Genomic DNA, 22,906 nt, shown 5'->3' with positions numbered 1-22,906 from the left:
AGAAATAGAAATATCTGACACAGATAGACCAATCATTGAGATGATAAGACTACAACTCTTGCTTATTAGATAAGACATCTAGAGAAACTAGATATGTTAGTGTGTCGCTATGGTACTTGGGCTATTCTCTCTCTAAATTCTCAAGGTTTGTCACTAAAATATCCCAATATAACCACCGAAAAAACTTAGATAATCTAACACACACATACACAACAGAACCAAAGAATCTGCAATACATTTCAAAGATGTGTTATACAACTCCCCAGTAGAGTTGTCATTTTGTTGGTGCTTTTAAAAAATTACTAAGAAAAAAAATGATCAATACATAAATGACGTCACTCACACAATCTAAGGACCAGCCAATTCCTATTAACAATTATATGTGCAAACCATTTGGACCCAACTTCAACAAAACCAAGGGTGGTTTTCTACTCTTTAGGCTTTGCAAAACTAGGGTGGGTATACCCAGGGATGATTCAAGATTGGTAAACATTGTATGAGGATTATTTTAGTTTCATTCTAATTCTCATCTTAAATCCTCAAATACATCCATAACTCATGACAATTTGATAAACACATCCCATATAATAGATCTAGCCAAAATTCTTCTATAGGTCTGCACGTGTTCTCAACAATAGTGGCTAACTAAAGCTAAAACATTCCATGCAAACAAGTATTGGCCAACTTTGAAGATCTTTAGGAAATAAAAGTAAAACTGATTATAATTCTATATTTGAAAACCAATTATTACACATTCCTCTTCTAGCTGAATCAATTTGACCAGTGCCTAATCCATTATGATTTAGAGTCTACTACAAATCCTTAGATCTAATTTGTTGCCTTACAACAAATATTATCAGTAATTCTTATTAGAATTCATCATTCAAAAATCCTTTCGACTACTATAGCAACCTTATCAAATATATCAAAGCTTTTACTTAATCCATTGAACTAATAGCAGTGATGAATAGATATACAACCTAACTAGATTACATTCAATTACACAAGCCTTTACTCATACAATATCAAGATAACCAAGTAATCAAAAGGAGACAAAATTTAGAAAGAACTGATATGGGGACAACTCATAATTTGTATTCATTTTCTTTGAAAATTGTATTCATTTGCAGTAAACTTAGAATGACCTTAAGAAGAAACACAGAGATCATTCTATATTATTGTATTCTCAGGAACTAACAGAGAATATACATCATAAACTTGCTCAAAACATTGGACTAAAAAAAAACTAAGTATATCACCTAAAAATAATAGAAATCAAACCCTTTCTCTAGCCCTGGAATCCCACTTATATAGTGTGAGATGCAACAAGCTTTAGGCTAAGAAAAAATGACAGGTGTCCTTTACAAGAAATATTTGCATACACTTATCACAAAAAACAAAATTGCGAGTAACAGAAAGACTTATACATCAAAATTCCTTTTGGTGGGTCTGCTTCTGTTACATCCTCTAATGTTGTTGATTTGGCCACTATTCTGAGTCCTCTGTGTATGCAACTGCCAAGTTAGCCATTGACACAGTTTTTTTTGATGATTGCACATTAATCTCCACCTATGGGTTTTCATCATCTTTATCCTGTATGGTGGGAAAACTTCTACTTTTTTCTCTTCTTCAATTGTATCAGCATCTTGTGGGCCTAAACCTGCAACTAAAAGTGACTGATTATTCTTGTCTTCTTCTTCCTGTTGGGCTTGTGTAGTGAAAGTGTCAATGATTGGGATCTCCTCACCCTGTACCTCATCACTATTAGTTTCATCTTCATCAAACTGTTCACTAGGACCTATTTCTACCATCCACTTGTCAAATAGTGTATCATTTGGCCAATTTAATTGCGAAATATCCTTCTATCTTTTTAATGCATACTTAGCCTCATTATCAATAGCAAAAAAATCCTATTTTAAAGAATCAAAGAATATTTGGGCCTTCACCATTTATTCCGTTGTGGTAGCCCACCATGCATTTCCTATTTCATTTACAATTCTATTCATCCTTAAACAAAAAATATCATCAAGTTCCTTTGCCCATTCATTTTTTTTTTTAAAAATTATTTCTTTTATCTAGGGCACCAGGAAACAAACTAAATTTTTGGCTCTTGTACTTGTTCAAGTAGCCTACAATTATTCTCTACAAATGAATCCTTTTATTGTCAAAATAACAAGATCAAAAACAATGTCAAAAGTTTTTTCAATTTGAACATAAGAATTTTTTATGATAGTGAAACACAAATATCATTTCTTTCTCCCTTCTTACCCATTTCTTCATGATAGGCTTTAGATCCTCATCATTGGCTTTCAACTCCTCCTAGATACTCATCACCCTGGCCAACTGATCATGAATTAGTGGCCATTCAACGTTGTCCCCCAAATATGTGAGACCTTTTCTTAATTTATCTTCATATTTTGACTCCAACTCTACATGTAAGGCCCACAGTTCACCCTTTTCTTCTTGAAAATCCTTAGTAGTGTAGTACTATGGCCTTTGGGGTATATCTATGACTTTTATGAGGGGGGTGGATTTGAAGGATTCAACTTGGGGATGAGGGTATGTTATTCTAGGCCTGGTGGATTTTCGCAATAGATTGTTCTCAAGATCAACTCTCTTTTTTTACCTCTTTATTGTAGGCATCCACAACTACCTCATATTTTCTTTGTAATTCAATCATTTCCTTTTCTTCCCTTTTTGCAGTAGCCAAGGTAAATTGAGAATAATCTACATTCATGTGGGCAGCGTGTACATGTGAGGTATCATCAACTCTCCTTACAATGATATTCTCTATCAGTCTTGAATCATCAAGCTGTGATGATACAGTACTAGATCCTCCTCTTAGTGACCACATGACAAGAGCAACTTGGTCATTACTAAAAGTAGTCCCTACAAACTCCTTTTTATTTTGGTCTTGTAACTTGAATTTATTAGAAACAGAATTAAAACCCAATGCATTTGCAATATCCCAATTAGGCAACAATAGTATGTTAGAAGTCCTTACCATTTGTCTTCCCTCTTTAGGGTTGATTTTCTTGAACTCTTTCATCATTTGTTCTTTTATTTGGTTTTGGATGGAGGCTTCATCCATTTCTGGATGCTTTGTTTTCATATTCTTACATCTTTCCTAAAAAATGTGTATGTTTGCCCTCCAAGCAAACTAATGGAAATTCCTAGACTTTACAAAACTATCATCTGACAAAAATTGTTGGTTGGCTTGTTCCCAAATGGGCAAACACATGGAAGTTCCTAGAATTTACAAAACTATCATCTAAAAAAAATTGCTGGTTGGCTTATTCCCAAATGGGGTCCAATTCCCTTCCCTTGAAATCGGCTGCAGTCAGCTCCTAGGGATTCTGTTCATCAATCTCTTCTTGGGTAACAAAAACTCCCCTTTGTGACCCAATTTGTTCAATTTTCTCATTACCGAGCAGCTCCTCCTCAATTCTTAAAGGGGTCTGTGAAGGTGAATACTCCTCAACATGAGGATCCTCCTCTCTTATTATTTTTCTCCTCTTAAGGGAGGGTTCAGAAGGCCTCTCTTCCAAAACATTATAGTGGACTCAATTATTTTTTTTCCTTTGTCCATAGCATTCCTTTTATTTTTAATAATAGTATAACATAGCATTTTCTGGACAGCTAATTGACCTACACCTATATTGGGAGTAAAACCCAATCTTCCCATTACTTCCCTGGCCTTATCTAGGTGAAACCTAATAAAGAATTGCTCCTTCTCATTAACTGCCTCTATTATTTTAGGAAAGTTATTCATAAGTTTTCTCATCTTATCTACATTTGTAACTACATCATCCAAAGGACTATAATCTGGATCAAAACAATGAATGAAATCCAAAATTTTAGAAAAGACTCTCCACTTTTCTTTTCTAGTGTCTTGCTCCTGTAAGGAGTACTCATTCCTTATTAAGTCTTTAGGAAAACAAAATTTATGCTCAATTTTACCAAGCTTAATTCTATGCATCAGAGCCAAATGATAAAAACCTTCAAAATCACAAAAATGAGGGTGAGAAGTAGCCATCTTATAGGGATTCAAAATATTGTGCAGAGAAAGACAACCCCCTTTTGTGATTACAAATTGATGAGCCACTATGCAAGTAGGAAAAATTTTCCCCTTTTGTCTCTTCTATAGAAGGGTTTCCTCCACTCCTCCCAGCTGCCACAATATTTCAGCAACTCCTACATTCAAAGGCACTTGGTAAGGTAGTACATAAGGGCTTCCTTTAAAACCATATACTCTAAATACAATAGAAACAGAGTATGGAATAACATCTTGCCAATTATGTGAAACTTTCAAGCCACTTGGATTATCCATAGGCCTAATGAGATCCATTAGTGCTTTGGAGATTCTAGGATTGTCCCTTAATAGGAGGCATCTTAGCTTTGAAGCAAAATACCTATCAAACCTGGCAAAATTGGCATTCTCTGGATCCCAAGTCATATCTGCACTCCACAATTGAACTAGTAGTGCTTCCCCATTCTCTTCTCTATTTAATTCCATTTATTTACCAAAATATGTAACTCCCTTGAACAAGAACATGTGCATTAATAGAGAATAATGGCAAAAAGTTTGTTCCACCTTGCCCTTAGAAATTTTAGTCAGTCCAATGTGAATCTCTTCAGCTAAATAGAAAGAAAATTAAAAAATTATATCCACAATAAGAGAGGAAATATGAGTAATCATATATGTAAAATCCACAGGAATAAACTCCTCTTCATCTCTCCCAAAAAATTTGTACAGGGACCTATATATTTCTATAGCCCTCAAATTTAAATAATCACTTTTGAAAGGTTTCCTGGAGGATGTTGTTATTGCTAGTAGGGTTCCAATTTTACCTATGTGTGCCCTTAACGCACCTTGCCTAACTATATCTTTCTTAGACATATATTCATTCTCTAACCCTTTCAAATCAATGGGCACATGATAATCAGTGACAGGCCCTAAATTGAAAACCTCCCTAATTTCCTCTGGGTTGATTGTAATCAAGATTTCACCATCAATCCTGCTCACTACTCTAAGGGCTTTGTCGTAATTCTTAACTACAGCTTCCAAAAGATCATAGTCCATGAAAAAGCTATGAACCACTAGTTTCCCTAGATCAAAATTCCAGATATTGGCATGTGGGGCAAAAAGGTTCCTCTCTGAAAACCATTTTTTGAACAAAACAAGACCAATCTATGAAGTTGTTTCATCCCTAACCTAGTTTCCCTTGTAATATAGCCCATTTTCTATTCTCAACCTAGCATTTAATGAAATTAGCTTTTTAACTTCTATAGTTTCAACAGTGCAATGAGGGAGTAGTTCAAGCAAATCACCATGCACATTCCTATCCAAATAGTTCTCTTGACCAGAAAACACCTTCTACTTTGGAGCCATTTTTAATTAACTCTCAAAGAAATTGAAATAGTGCAAGCATTATAGTGCAAATACTTACTTTAAATTTTGCTCAAGTTCTTCTGAGTATTTTTGCAATCTTTTTGGGAGCAAACTTCTTCACAGTCTTACCAAATTCAGCACGGTCTTCTCAATAACTACTTCTACTTAGAAACACTTGGAATCTTTGTTTTTGTAAAGTGGAATCAAGAAAACCTTTTGTGTTACACTCTATTTTTTGTCATACATGAAGCTTTCATTTCTCATAAATGCATAGATTGGCATCACCTCCTATATTCAAATTTACACTGTAGATTTTTTAAAAATCCTACAATTTAGGGATGCAAGCAAAGATGACTCATGTTTCACTTGATAAGTTGGTAGACAACCCAATGAAAATTTTCCATGTGTACCTTTCCTTCATTATTGGCACTTTTTAACTGGACCCATAGAATTTTGAGGAGACATGTCACTGACTCGCTATCTTGCTATACATAAAAAGTGAGCACCTTGCCATAGCGAGATAGCAACCTTCATTGATTTTGTATTTATCATGTGGGAGACATTTGATGCATTACTTAAGAGAAATATGGTGGGTCCCTTGTTGCTATGTCATTGTTCATAACCTTTGTGCAACTCACCATAGCAAGATAGCGATGATCGTAGATTTGAGATAGATCTGATGATCAGAATCTTTCATGTGTTTCATGAATTAGGGCGCGGGTCCAATTATTGATAACATGAGGAAAACCTGGCCCACTAGGATTTAAATTCATATTTTAAAAACCTAGACATATTCTCATGATACTTAGGGCCCACGTGTGTTTATTTCTCGATTGGGCGCTATGTCACTAATGGCGAGAAGAAGAATTTTCCCTATAGCGATATAGCAACCTCAGGTGCCATCACTTTTCCTATTGTGCATGTGTATCCCATTAGATGCCATTATGTGCCAAAACTTTATAATTGATATCTGACAGAGCATTGTCTAGGACCCAGTTTCTCTAAAATGTTGCCATAGTATTACTTTTTGTCTAGGTGCTATGTCGCTAACGACGAGAAACACAAATTCTTTGATAGTGACATAGCGACTTCTGGGGACTTATCAAAATTCAACACTTTGAAAATAAAGGAAAGTGAAGTCATAACCATCCTCATTAATACTTCTAACATAACAATAAAACAACATGTCCATCATGCAACTTGGAAAACTTACGATCACCAAAAAACATAAAAGTGATTGCCGACCATTATTTTTGGTGAACGTGCCATGTCGCTAATGAAAAATTGCTCAATTTTTTTGATAGCAAAAAAGTGACTAATTGGAAAAGTTGAGATTTCTATTGACACCTTTTGTCCGTCCATGTTCTAACCCCTTTTTAGGTTCTGACAGGGCTGTCATAAAAATGTGATCAAATATTTCTGAAGCAATACAATCTCTTATCATCGTATCTCCATTTGACGACACCACTCTTCAACTTAGTGCAAGTTGCTATGTCACTAAGGGTAAAAAACTTGCATCTTTTCATAGCGAGATAGCAATTTTCGTAGATCTTTTAGGGATCAGGTGATGGGAAACAGAAAAGAAATGGGGAGAATCAAGGCTTGAAAAGTTTGAAAAGGATGGAGAATATTCATAGATTTGTAAAAGTTTTGTGCCCAAAAAATTTAAAAGGAAATGAGACCTAGGACTTTGATAAGAAAATTCAAATGCTAACAAGATTAAAATGAAAACCCTAGTCTCCACTTGACAAAATCAATTCTATTTTTTTTTTTAAATGGGGAAAAATATCTTGCAAAAATCAGACCAACACAACCAATCCTATAAGGACAAGGATGTCTCACTCTCTTCAAACCAAGTTTATGAACCATCTCTTCTCAAACAAGGTTATTAGTACTACCACTATCCATGATCACATTGCAAATCTTACCTCTAGACTTACAATGAATTCCTACTTTGACAAGGTTCTAGTGCCCTCTTTCAAAGAAAGACTCTCCAAATCAGAGAGTTATCCCCATATTACTCAAGTTCATTCACCAAGTCTTCAACCTCTTAGACCACAATAGTTCTTCTATTTCCAGCCTTAGAACATTCAAAAGATCTATGTCTTCTATAAAAAGTACCTTTAAAGGCACTTCTAGCTACTCTCTTCCTTTGTTCAATGGGTTTTGGTTCATTTTTAACGATTTGTTTATTCTTCTTCTCTTTCCCTCAAGAATTATGTTGATGTATTCTCTTCAAATTCTCTTCTTCCCAAAAAGAAAATTGACAAGCATCCTCAACTAAAGAAATAGTGACTATACCAATCTCATTTTAAATACTTAATCTCAAGACAAATCCAAACTGAATAGTTAGCTTGTAGAACTCCTTAGTATAATCCTTCATAGACAAATCCTTCCTCTTTAGATTTTTCAACCTCTTAAATAACTCAAGTTAATAATCAATAGGAATGAACTTATATTTCAATTTAGTCACCACCAATCTCCATTTATTGATCTCCATTGCACCTTCTTCTTCTCTATCTCTTTCCAATTCTTTCCACTACAAAGTAGCATGTCCTTTCAACTTAGTTTGTATCAACCTCACTCTGATCTTATCACCAATATCCTCTAACTCAAATTATTCTTCCAATTCATTAATAAATCAATCAAATCTTTAGGATTCAATGTACTTGAGATATTAGAAACATCTATCTTGTGATATAGCTTTAACTGAGATCTAGACCTAGCCAACCGACCAATCCTATCTCCCATTAATATCTCAATGTTTTGTCTTCACCACTAGATCCACCAACTTTTAAGTATTTAGGAGATTCCTCAAAAAATTCTTTAGTACCCACATGTTGAGGTACACCAAAAATATCTCTAATGATCTCTTTCTTTATCATCTCTAGCTCCAATTTGAAATCTTATCTAACCTTCTTTGAAATCCTAGTCTCCACAACATCATAGAGATCATCAATATCCCTTGGGTAGAATCTTCTTAGAGACATCTTCCAATATCTTCACAAACCCAAAGTAATGAATCAACCAAATCCAACAGTATCTCTAATACCATTTGACTCAGTGCAAGGTAGGAGAATCCCTAGAGAAGATGTCCTAGCACCCAAAAATTAACCACATAGAAGAATAATAATAACACAAGGATTTAGATCCAAAATAATGCCAATTCTCATAATATAATCATAAGATTTATATCCAAGATACTGGGTTGTAAGGTCTTCTAGGTTATGGCCAAATACATAAGAAGATACAACAACTGCTCCGCAAGATCTCTCAAGATCCAGACTCTAGCTAGTCTAGCTCCACACTCTAGTAGAAACCCCAAGAAGAATCTAAACTTATTCTCACAAGTCACCAAGCAACCTTCTTATTTTTGAAGCTATAGCTACTAGCTATGCTCAACTTTTCTCTTCTTAGTTACTCCTCTTTAGTTGACTTCATCCATGCTAGATGAATAATGATTGAAGACACCACAAGACCCACTAATTATACTAAACCAAGGAACATTTCAGCCTAGAAGGTTACATTAATTAAATAAACCCACATTAAATATACCCATCAAGACACAAATTAGCTTGCAACAAACATTAATTACATACATAAATTAAATACTTAGGAAAATTCCCAAGTTTACAAAGCATAAATAACTCATATTACAAAAAAATGGTATTCACACTTGGACATGGGTCCACATGCTGACCAAATATCCACATCCAAGAGGGCACACACCAACTCCCATGGATTGAAGCTCACAAATATAGCCTGCAAAGTCTACTAATAAATTAGGAACACACAACTAGTAGTCATTAAAATGGCTTTAACTCCAAGATGATAACTCTAAACTCTATGCACACTTAGGAAAAGGTTTCCCAATATGTCTCGAACACATACCCAACCATGAAAAACCATAACCCTATAGATTTGAAAAAATAGTTTTTGCATATAGGATTTTTGATTTCCATGGATGCTCCTACATTAGACACCTAATGTATAAAGAAAAGATGTTCATAATAACTAGAAGAAAATATTTTAGGGTTCACTATAGAAACCCTAAACTAGTTCTTCACATTCATGTCCTCCATCACACCAACTTGTACACTTTTTACTTTGTTCCACTTCTATAATTTTTTCTTGCAACTATCTTTAGTTCACAACAGATCTTCTCTCCATGTTGATCTCTAACCCTTTTAGAATCCCTCAATTCAAATTGGTGACCAAAACTCAAGTTCCTCCTAGAAATTTTTGCATCCTACAAACGAATGAGGGAATGCTTCCTACAACCCTTCTCAAAAATAGACACATTTTTTAACTCAATCATTCAAACCCTAGAGTAATATAGCCAGGGTCTACCAAGTAATATGTGCCAAGAACTCATGCCTACAATATCACACAACACTTGATCAAATTATTGTCCAATCCAAAAATTAACAAGATATTGCTCCTTCACTTTGAAATAATGTTCATCTTCTTAGCAACCAATCTTATAAGGACAAGGATGTCTCACTCTCTTCAAAACAAGTTTATGAACCATCTCTTCAGCAAAAAGGTTGTTAGAACTACCACCATCCACAACCACATTATAGATATTACCCCTAGACTTATAATTAGCTCTAAGAAAATTCCTCCTTTGAGAAGGTTCTAGTGCCCTCTTTCCAAGAAACACTCATTGAATTAGAAAGGTTTCCCCATCTTGCTCAAGTTCATTTATCAAGTCTTCAACCTCTGGAATCACTACAATTCTTCTATCACCAGCCTTAGGAAATTCAAAATATCTATTTTCCTCAGCACATATTTAGAAAGTACCTTTAAATGAACCTTTGTCTTCTCTCTTCCTCTATTTAATAAGTTTCAATTCATCTTCAATAATCTATTTATTCTTCTCAAAATTTTCCTTCTTCTCTTTAAATTATCTTTTTCCCTCAAAGCATACTGATAAGCATCCTCAACCAAAGCAATATTCAATATACCAATCTCATCCTAACTATTGAATCTCAAGCCATTAATATATCTAGATATTGTTTCCTTAGACTATAATCTATTTTCAAACTGAATAGTTAGCTTGTAGAACTCCTCAATATAATCCTTCATAGAAAAAATGTTTTTCTTCAAATTTGCAACCTCTTAAATAACTCAGGTTCATAATCAACATGAATGAACTTAGCCTTCAATTTATTCACCATCAATCCCCATTTAGTGATCATTTCACTTTCTTCTTCTCTATCTCTTTGCAATTCATTCCATGATAATGTAGAATGTCCTTTCAGCTTAGTTTATGCCAACCTAACTTTAAGTGGATTGCCAATATCCTCTAACTCAAAGTAGTTTTCCAATTCACCAATCCAATCAATCAAGTCTTCAATATTTAATGTACCTAAGAAATTAGAACATTCATCTTGTGCTTTAGCTTCAATTGAGATCAAGATCTACCCAAATGACTAGCCATATCTTCCATCAGTTGCTCTATGCAATCAGTTCTATCTTCACCACTAGATCTAGCAAATTCAAAGTCTTTAGGAGATTCCTCATAACCATCTTTACTATGCACATGCTAGGTACACCAATAATAGCTCTCATGGTCTCATTCTTCATTATCTCTAGCTTAGATTTTAAATCTGATCTAACCTTCTATGAAATCCTAGTCTCCACAGCATCACATTAATCATATATCACCCTAGGGTCCAATCTTCTTAGAGGCATCTTCCAAGATCTTTGTAAACCCAAAGAAATGAATCAACCATATCCAACCTTTCTCTAATGCCACTTGATGCAGTGCAAGGTGAGAGAATCCCCAAAGGAGATTTCATAGTCCCCAAAAATTAACCACATAATGGAAGAATAAAAATAATAGAGAGATTTAGATCCAAAATAATGCCAATTCTCATAATATAATTAGAATATTTACATCTAACATGCCAAACTATAAGACCTTATGGGTTATGGCCAAATACATAAAAAATATAGCAACTGCTCTATAAGATCTTGCAAGATCCAAATCCTAGCTAAGCTAGCTCCACACTCTTGTAGAAACCCCAAGAAGATCTAAAATTGTACTTGCAAGCCACCAAGCAACCTTTTTGTTTCTTAACCAAAACTACTAGTTCTTCTTAACTTCACTCTTCTCATCTACATCTCTCTAGTTGACTTCCTCTATGTTGGATGAATAATCACTCTAGACTCCATAAGAAACTCTACTTATGCTAAACCAAGCCATAGGATAGCCTAGTAAGTTACATTAATTAAATATACCCATTAAGTCATAAGCCAACTTACAATAGACATTAAATACATAAATTATATACCTAGGACAAGCCATAAGTTTCCAAAACATAACTAACTCATATGACAACAAAAGAGGACACACACTTACACACAGGTCCACATGCCAACCAACTATGAAAATTCAAGAGCACACATGGAAATCAAATAGATCAAAGCTCATGAATAGAATCTCCAAAGTCTGTCAGTAAATGAGGAACACACAACTAGTAGTCACTAAAATGGCTCTAACGCCAAGATGATAACTATCAATTCTATGTGTAATTAGGAAAAGGTTACCCAATATCTCTCAAACACATCCCCATCTACCTAAACCATAACTCCACAGATTCAAGCATGAAGCTCTTGTATATAGGATTACTAACTTCCTAGGATGTGTTGGACTAGCTTTCCACCATTTCTATTTTGTGCATTCAATAGTGAAAACCCTAAATATGTGCCTTGAAAATTTTGAAATTAGGTAGAAACCCTAATGCCTTATCTTGTTTTACCCTAGCTTTTAAAAAAAATTGAGAGTCCTTTTTCAAATTTTTTTTTAGGCAGTTAAAATTTATCCTAAGGTTTGGCTTACATGAGGATGACTTCTTTTAAATTTTGATAAACCTTTGTTAAACCTTGTTTTGTTCATAGTTTTCTTGAATATTTTATTGAAAATTGTTAACTACAACACCTTTTGTTCAACCATTGATCTTTTTCAAATCAATGGATGGCACATCCCCGTAATGTTGAAATGCAATGTCTTTAAATAAAGCGAGCATGCACCATGATGACTTGTAGCCCTTGCTGATGTTAAAACCTTGGTGTGCAGCAAGTTTTGATGCACCATTGATCTTGTCTTAATCAATGGATAGTGCTTTCCCGCATTAAGAAAATGAAAGAATCACAAGCAATGTAGGCATGCACCTTTGCTACATGGGAAATCATGGGCCACCTTTTTAGAGTGTAACAATGATGTGTTTTTCGTGGTAGTTGTTAAGTGAGTTGGACTAAAAGGAAGTATCTCATTGGTCTATCTAGTTGACTCAATGTTATAAAAAGTCCACGATTTCATGATCTTTGATCTATGTGAGATCCATGGTTAGCGCTTACCTGCTTTATGAAGTTTCTTGATAGATAAATAATGTGGGAAAGCACTGTTTTGACATGTAGCAAAGTGGGACCAAGGATGAAGGATATGTGCTTCATTATGCTAGTTTGTAAAGAGATGTTGATGTGTAATCCTAGTTGGGTCAGTAAAAGGTTTTTTTTATCAAAGAGGTTGGAAGCTTTACAACCATAGATCTTTTGAAGATGAATGTACAATGCTTTCTCACATTAAAAAACTACTTGAGAGATAAAACATGTGGGCATGCACCTTTGCACTGCATGGCACAATGGGGCTAGGTTCTGCAGAGATTGTTGAGTCATGCCATGTTGTAAGACTATAAGGATTCAAGTGCATTCATTGGTCGAATATGACATGTATGCCAAGTTGGGCATGATGATGTCATGGGCACAGAAACTCTAACAATTAATATGGCAGTCAAACTTGTCAGAGCACAATGTCTAAAAGGTATTATTATATTGGTCAAACTAGATAGTGGGACCATAAGAGGCAAAGATTGGAACCTCCCATTGATTTTGGTTAGATTGACGAATGGCACATCCCCACATTAAGAACCTAAAAGAATTTTAAGCAAAACAGGTAAGCACCATGCGAACACATGTTTGTGGTGATATCAGCACCTCTATCTCAAGTTGTAAAAGGGTTTTAAGTTGTGCCACTGTTGATCTTTCAAAGATCAATGGCTGGCACTTTCCCACATAAGGAAAATGTTTGTTGGTTAAATAATACAAGAAAGTGCCATTGTGACACATGGCATAGTGGGGTCAGCTACTACCAAAGTGGGTTAATGTTTGCTAGGTTGGAAGATTTATTGTGCCAGTTGTGTCACACCTTGTACTTGCTACCATAGAGATGTTTTATTTCTCTTGATCGTTGATCTAGAGAAGGATCAATGGTTGGTGCTTGCTCACATTTTCAAAATGCAAGAAACTTAAGTAATTTAGGGAAGCACCTAATCAACACGTGGCCATATTTTTCTAAAGTCATAAAGCTTTTTTCTTTTTGAATTAAGGCCATCTGATATGATGAAATTGATGGATAAGATTCAAATCTAATTGCAATTTGGAAATAAAGGCTACTAGAAGTTAATATGGTTCAGAGTTCATTCATGTGATTTTAATGCCTGGATATAGTTCACAATCTCACCAATATTGAACCACAAAATTGTAAAAGGTTATTAGAGCACAAAGAACTTTTGGGGCTAGGGCATAGAATTTTGTAGAGAAATTCAATCAAATTACAATAGAGATTCTATAGAGAAAAAGTGTGATTTCATGGGTAAGTGCTCTGTAACTTCTGAAAATCAAGAATCTGATGTTACATAAATCTTAGGGTTTTTCAAAGATGCCTCCACAAAAAGAATTCATAAGATAGGTTGATTATCTTAAGAGATCTGTGCATGATTATTTTCTTGAACAATTCCCTTTTTCTATAAATGAAATAAATAAGGGGAGAGAGCTCATCCCAAATAACCCTAGGATAGTTGTAGCAGTGGGTTTTTATGATAGGGTTGATTGGGCAAGAGACGCCCAAGTTTCTATGGGAGGATTAGAGTTTTTTAAGAAATGGTCTTTAGAATGAAAACTAAATACCCCTATGAGAAATGTCTAGTAATTTGACATTGGGAAATTAATAGTCCCTACAGTTTTCTTTGATAGTGATCTACTTGCTAATTTAGCTAAGAAGTATGATCCTATTACTGGGTGGGTGAAGAACCATGCTGGAGTAAATCTTTTTAGGGTTTCTTCTAAACTGATTGGAGAGGTTTCTAATCTCAACCCTAACCATGCTTTACATGAAATCATTTATATGGATGACCTTCAAGCAAGGTACGATGCATAGAGGATATACTTAAGGATAGGGCCATTGTAAGAGCATTCTGCCAAGGTTGGTACATTATCTTTGATTACTACCAACACCGCAGAGCCATTAATGAGGAGAAATTTCAATATTAGGGCTCAAGCATTATATTTTTCTCTCTGCAAAATTTTTGGGATGGATGAAGTAGAACAAATTCCAAGTTTAATTATTCTTATCAAGGCTCAGACTCTACAATTTAGGATGAGCACTATTCTTGGTTTTGCCACTTTCCTTGCATAATAAATTCACCGTGGTTTGGTGGGGATATCATAAGGAAAAGTAAAAAAACCCTTTTTTTTGTACACATTGCTCGTGCATGTATGTCTTTTTAAGGGAGTCACCTACTTCTCTAAGGGTATGGATTTAGAAGTAACAAAGGATGGAGGAAAGAATCCAGTCTGATTATGCATTGTTGACATGACATCAAAGGCTAGAGATGCCAATTTTGTAAGATTTGATAGATATTTTGTATCCAAGCTAAGATTTCTTTTAAGAGTAGATAGCCCTAGGATTCCACAATCACTATTAGAGTTGGTCAGACCTAAGGACCATGGAAAAGGGCTTTTAGTTAGTCATCATTGAGGGGATATAATCCCATACAATGTTTCTATAGTAATTAGAGTGTATGGTTTCCTAGGAAAGACTCATTTGCTACCTTTCCATGTGCCTTTGAAGATAGGGATAGCAGAATTATTATGGAAAATTGGGACTATTGATGAAGGAGATTTTCCCAAAAAAGGTACTATAAATTCTTGGTTGTTACTATAGCACATGATTTTGTTTTTTTAAGAAAGAGATGGAAACACCTCAATTTATTTTTGGATAGGTATAACATGGTAGAGTCCCATGCAAGATTTATTTATCCAAAAGGATTTTATGATCTTTTAAGAGAAAGGACAAAGGCTTCCTACATGACAAAACAGGTGTATTTTCTTGAGGATGTTATAAGAAATATATTCTCTTTACAAGATTAGGAACTTAGGAAAGAAAAATGGATAGTGTTTAGCAATGTGTTGGGATTCATTAATTCTTTTGACCCTACCTATGATCCTTTGAAGGATAAAAAATACTGGGGATCCAAAATGTAGGTGTTGATGAACAATTTTGTTGTAATCATACAAATAATGAATGTGAAAAAAGTTACATATGTCAAAACCTATCTAGACAAGGCTACATAGGTATAGAGAAGAATAAATAGCAGAAACATAGTATCTCTTGGTCAATATACTTTGCAAAAGAGGGTAGGATATGTGATGGTGCAGCATGTACAACAAGCTCCCCATCATGAAAGACCAAGGCCAGAAAGTTCAACTGCAGCAAGTGCCCCAAAGAGGCAAAAGCTGGAGCAAGGATTTTCTTCTCATATAGAACAATACTCCCCAAGCCAAACCCCAATCCAAATAGATGATGAAGCATCCTTAAGGGAGAAGCTAAGATAGATTGGTGGAGAAGGGGATGTTATTGTTACTACCATGCATTTGGAGAGTGGACTACCTCAAGAGCCTCCTATACCCTCCTTGGACCTTACAATTGATGACTATCAAGGTAGGGAGATAGACCCAATCATTGCCCAAGCTTCTAAGAAATTTATTAATGATGAAAATTTTGTTAAATCTAGAGCTTTTACACAATTTTTGTGGAGATTGATTATAGGAAATTTTGAAAAAAACATCTGGGAAAATAAAAGTAAAGCAACCTGGTAAACCTGACTTTGTTATAAAGGAGGAGGTAAAATCTAAGTTTTTGAGTGATTTTGCACAGTTCACACTTGAGGCTAGAAGGCAATTAGTTAAATAGTCAGGGATCCTAATTTTTCTAGAATAGGACATAGTTAATGAAATGATTTTTGATTCAATAAGAAAAGAAAAAGATGTATAATATAAAACTAAGGAAGAGGTACTATAGGCCCATAGGGGAGTCAAATTCAATTATGATCACCAAGCCCTACTAATCTGGTCAATTGAAAAGAGAGAAAAAACTAGAATGTAGGAAATCTCTACTACAACGCATACTGGTGCACTTATAGTATTTAAGGATGGTGAGGTTGGTAGCAAAATTTTTTTTTGGAATGGCAACAGAAATGATGAAATTCAAAAATGTGGTGTCTAGATAGGAAGAGTATAAGTTTTTGCAAATTAAGGCTAGATTTGAAGAGGTTTTGAAATCATATGAGGAAAGAGGTAATCATATACAATCATTGGCAAACCAAGTATCTCAAATAGAAAAGAAACTTGGGAAAAGGAAGGTGGGAGAATCTAGTAGGCCTAGAATTGTATACCCTCAGAAACCTACTAAACCATTCAAATCAACTCCCATTATTAGATACCAGATACCCTAGAGAGGCCTCAATTCTACACTGCAAAGGATTTTGAAGAAGAAAAGAATAAATTGTATGCACTGCATTTAGAGTTGAACAATCAATATGAAGAAAAGATAAGGTAGGGTATACTATATTTGATAGATAGAATTGAGTGGCCAAATTTTTTTGATCACTTGGCAAGGATTGCAAAAATCATAGATCAATTAAAAAGAGATGAAGTTAAATTGAAACATCTTGTACAGAAGTGGACTAAAAGAAATAATGATATCACTGCTATTGGCATATCTATCATCCAATTGCCTTGTCATCAAATAGAGAAGATTTTTGATTTTTTAGATAAGTTGGAGGGTTATGATGACAAATGGGACTCTTTTCAAAAAAGAGTGACAATTTATTTTTTGAAGTAGATAGTTGAAAAGTTTTATTTATTTCCTAGTGCTCTAAAAATTGTTGATAAAGTAAAGGAAAAGGAAGAGTGGAAAAAAGAGTTGGATGAGATATTTTGTCAAAGGATGAATAATGTCATAAATGAAACTAGGCAGTTATTATGGGCAATGACCAATGAGGAGTTTGTTAAAGTGCAAGTATTCTATAGCACCATTTAGAAAAGACTTTGTTGATATAGGGAGGTCCTAAATTTTGACTGGCCTAATGACATTGTTTACAATGAATGGAAGGAAAAATTCATGTCCATAGAACAGATGGAAGAAGACAATGTAGATGTAATTGTTACCTTTATAGTTGATGATGAAGACAAGGCGAATCCTTAGGTTAAAGTGAGTTTGTAGGTAACCTAAGATGAAACATCACATTCAAACCTGATAGCCACTTACTGCAAGGAATCAAAATGATAAAATAATCAAATCATAGTGTTTTTGTCATTCCAAGAGATGTTATAGAAAAGGGGCCTACCAAAAGAATGTTTGATGTATAAATTTTTTTGTTATACACAATTTTGTCCTTTTCTAGGAGAAAAATGTAAATATCTTTGTAAAGGGACAATTGTCAATTTCTCTAAGCCTGAAGCTTGTTGCATCTCACACTACATGATTGAGATCCCAAGGCTAGAGAAACGGTCTGAATACTTGTATATTTTTCAACATTCAAGTATAGTTGATCCAATCATATGTAATTTTTTGAGTTTCTCTCAATTGTTGTACTCTCTAATGATATAAAGAAATGATAGAATGAGAAAGATATTCTAGGTTTCTCAATAAGTTTCTATTGGTTATTATATTAGTCATATAAAAGGATAATGCAAAAGGTTATTTACACTAGATCTATGTCACAAATTTCTATCTCCTTTTAATGAGTTTCTTAATTTTTAGGTCATTTGAATAAGTTTCAATTGATTAAATGCAGTCTGGATGGGTTGTATATTGGTTTATTGTTGCTCTTAATTCAAGGGATAAGGTAAATGCTACAATAAATCAATAGAATTTATGAGTTTATGAAAAGGATATTTCATAAGAATGGAAATGGGTGATTATAGTTGATAGATTGATTTACAAGTTATTTAAACTAGATCTCCTACCAATAGTTAACTCTTTTACCCCATGGATAAGGCAATGGTCATACAAATCAGAAATAATTGAGAATAGATTATGCTTCTACATGTTAAATCATTTTCTTTCCATTCTGTTCAAGGTTGTAATTATGGTCATCACTCGTTTATACCTTATTTCTAACTCTTAGGTAGCTATTATTTCCAAAAATATTTGTAAACTTAGGGCCCATTTGGCAGCAGGAATAGGAATATGTATTCTGGAATATGTATTCTAGAATAGAAAATGGGGCTGCATATTCATGTTCTTCATTTGGTTCAACCAAGATTTGATGGGAATTTGCGGACCACAAAATTTATGTTTTCTAAAATTAAAAAAATGGAATAGGAATACATATTCCAATAACACCTAGTTTGGTGGAATTTCAAATCCCCATTTTTGGGTGCATCCAAACGAGGAATTCAAAATTTTTGGAATTTAAATATGCCTACTCTGGTTGTATTCCGCTTGCCAAATGGGCCATTAAGGAGAATTGTGACCAAATCTACTTATGAGGGATGTATATGAATCAGAGAATATCAAGAAATGATAAATTGTGTATGTGTCTAGGATAGAAGATAAGAATTAGAATGAAACTAAATTAATTCTCATACATAAATATCCTTGTGAATCATCCCCTAGGTATACCCACCTTGGTCTTGAAGAGCCTAAAGAGTAGAAATGTAGTACCTAACCTCGTTCACATCTTTTCTGGACATTGTTATTATTATTAGACTATGATAGGCTAGTTTTATGCTGATGGATTAGTGGTATTGTTTTAACACTATCAGACATTATGTTATGGATTCAGTGGTTATATGATGAGATCATTTAGATTTTACATTTCATGCATACATGATGATCATTATACTATTTTTAGTTACTATTGATGATTAGATGGATGGTTATTATCTTATGTGTTTTATTATGGATACTTACCCCATACTTGCATGTGTATGGTGTGCGTGTTTTCTTATTGTATGGCATTTTTGATGTGGTTAAGGAAGGGAGTCGTAGTCACCTGCTTAGGCAGGATCTACACAATGCACCACTTCCTACCATTGTCTGTTTAGCTTAGCATTATATATTTTATGTACATGCATGGTTTTTTTGCAGGTTGCAAGTACCGGGTATCGACTTCCCTGAATTGCCAAGATGAGCGTACCCTATTATACTATCTCAATGATAAGAGAAGGGAGATAAATTCTCAAGTCCAAATCCCAAACCTTTAAGCCAATTGTACTAGTGAGGTAGGACAAGTATCTAGATATTTTACCCATTGAATGTGTCGGATGACATAATTCATGATTTTTAACCCTTTAGACTGATTTTGAGTGATTTTCTCTATGTTGGGTTTTCATATTTTATCTTGGACGTCTATGGTGAATTTTCTGTTAATTAAGTCTTAATAAATGGATTTAATTAATAAATTAATTATTTGAGAAGATTAATATTAAATACCATGTTATTTGTGTTAGAATCTGAAAAGATTAATAACCCAGAAAACTAGTGCAAAGAGTAAATATCTAAACTATGAATGCAAATGATACAAAATCAAAATAGCATCATAGAGTTAGTCTCCAAGAGAGTAATGCAAATGCTGGAAGTAAAATACCATTAAGAGGATACAAAAACAAGAGATGCAAATACAAGCCAGGTAGCATGCTTATATAGGCTAGGAAGAGGGAGGAGGTGGCAACACCAACCAATGAGGAGCAACCATCTATTGGACTAAAGATAGCAAAGTATCTTCCCAAGATAGCTAATGGATGCTCACATGTAGGTAGGTGACACTCACAACCATTCACCTAATAAGACATGCTTTATTAACCTAAGTGAGATTATTAAAAGTGTAGGAAAAACCTATCAAAATAGGAAAAATAAAAAACTACACTAACACCCTCCCATAAGCAAAGCTTAGGTGGATGTAGAAATGGGTCCCGACAAGTCAAGTCTGATGAGGTACCCATGTACATAAAATTCCCCCAAAAGAGAGAGAAAAGAGACTCCCCAAAGAAAATTAGGACTCCAAGTGAGAGGAAGTGGCCCCCCCAAAAGATGAAGCATCCCATACCCCCAGCAAAGCTTGCAAAAATTTTCTGGTAGATCCACTTACATCGAACAATTTTTCTTCCCTTAGAAAAAGGGACAAGATCCCAAGTGTGGTTCCTCATCAAGGAACTATACTCTTCCTGCATAGCTATATCCCACTCAGAAATACCAGAAGCCTCATGAAAGGACTATGGATTTGAGGTAGTAGCAATGAAGATATGTAGAGCATCTTGGAATTGTGAACGAGTCTGCTTGGTGTCTGATGGATCTCCAACCCAATCACCTGCAAACTGCAAGGTCTGTCTAGCCCAAAGTGGACCAGAAGATGGAGAATCTAGAGAAGAATCATCAACCTGTAAATGATGACTAGGAGAGGAAGGAGGTGAGTCCTCTGAATCACTCTCTGCATCAAAAGTGGAGGTAGAAGACTGCTCAAGTGAATCTGACCCATTAGAAGATCTATCATGTATTCCAAGTGACTCCAATGTCAAAGTAGAAGGCAACCTTGTGACCATGCTCTGCTGGTTAAGCTGATGCAAGTAGTGGAAGTTAAGATGGCCAAACTGCTCATGCCATAATTTTCTCACATCATTAGAGTGAGTGAGTGAAACAGTCAAAGGAGGATCAAGAACAAAGTGAAAAAACATATAGAGTCATGACTGATGATCTGCTCTCCCAACTGCAACTATAGAATCATTGTGAACCTCACATATCTCCACTGAACTAGGAGTGAACTCAACCTACTTGCCTAAACTTGTGCGAGTGATCTGGTATACCGATAGGAGATTAGTTGACATTGAGGGTACACAAGGAACATCATGGAATGTCCCATCCCCCACATCAACAGACCCTCTCCCACACACCTCAACAGGAGTGTTATCACTCATCAACATAGAAGGCATAATACATGGCTCTAAGGATGCAATTTCTTCCTTAGATGAAGCCATGTGGTGTGAAGTACCCGAATCAAGAACCCAAGTGGATGGTGAGGAAGCAACTGCAAAAAGAGCCTTTCCTTTTCCTTTCCCCTTGCTATTTTCTTTTTCTTTGTTAGACCCTTCAGTAGAACTTTGTTTGATAGACTCAGGAAAACTGATATTATTCTTCTCAAGAATGTATCTCAAGTGATCAAGTTGTTTCTGCAAACATTTATGTTCATCATGACCAAGTCTTTTACAATAGGCACATTTGACCTTTTCTTTATTAGGCTTATCACCCTTGGAAGATGGTGTATCAATAGTTGCTTTTGAAGAAACAGGCATCTGATCCTTCTTCTCCTCGTTATTCTTTTGTTTCTTGTCCTTACTATTGTTGTTACTACTTTGTCCTTGTTGTTCTTTTGTGCCTTGGTTGGCAACCAAGGCATGTGACTTAGAGGACTTAAGAATGCCCATCTGGATTAGCTTATCTTGTTCTCAAGTGAGATTGACAGAAAAATCATCTAAAGATGGCATGGTGAATTGAGTACCGAGTGCACCCTTAGTAGCATAGAAGGTAGAGACAAACAAAGAATATTCTGAACTTAGCTTAGAGAGAATACTAAGAATCAGTTGTTCATCTTTCTTTTCAATTCCACATTGTTTTAACTATAGCCTTAGTGATTTCAATTTGGTGAAGAAATCTTGGATTGTGTTGAAATTGCCTGGACTCAAACTAATTAATTCATTTTCAAACATATGACTCCTCATTGAATCTTGTGTGCCAAATAGTGTCTCTAGCTTTGTCCATACTTCATTTGGTGTATCCAAAGACTCAATGTGAAATAGAAAGTCAGGAGAAATAGACAAACACAATGTTCCAAATGCCTCATCACATTTGTTAAACCACTTAGGCTTATCTTCATCTTTAGTAGGTTCAGTTTCAAGTCCCATAGTTATCCTATTTAATCCAGCTTTCCTTAAGTGAATTTTTATGCATGATTTGTACTCGAAGTAATTGTATGGAGTTAGGATGGGCATATTTGTTTGATCCATGATGAAGAAATGCAGAGAAGAAATGCTAGAAAGAAGAGAACCCAGCCACGACAATGCCCCCCCCCCTTTTTACTCAATCAAAGAACCCCCTCCAAAGAAATAAGATTTGGCACTTTATTTTAGTGCATTTAGTACTACCACTAGAAAGAGATACTTAGTGGTCTTGATTTCAATGCATTACAAATCCTCATAAAACTTGGGCACAATAATCAAGGAAACAAACAGCACCACTGCGATCTACTCAAAAAATCATGCACTTTCAAAAAAAGAATTGCCTCGGTACGAGGTCGTATGAGAAAGTTATTATCCTCTGAAGTTTCCAAAACAAGAACTATGCATAGTCACGGCTGAGAATCTGCAATTTCTAAAGAATTCATGCATGAA

Source organism: Cupressus sempervirens, unplaced genomic scaffold, assembly GCF_028749045.1.
Source record: "Cupressus sempervirens isolate cs-2001-9-10 unplaced genomic scaffold, ASM2874904v1 CseChr00s100001_01, whole genome shotgun sequence".
NCBI classification, from domain to species: Eukaryota; Viridiplantae; Streptophyta; class Pinopsida; order Cupressales; family Cupressaceae; genus Cupressus; species Cupressus sempervirens.
The sequence above is the reverse complement of the archived record's forward strand: the minus strand, read 5'-3'. Positions refer to the sequence as shown.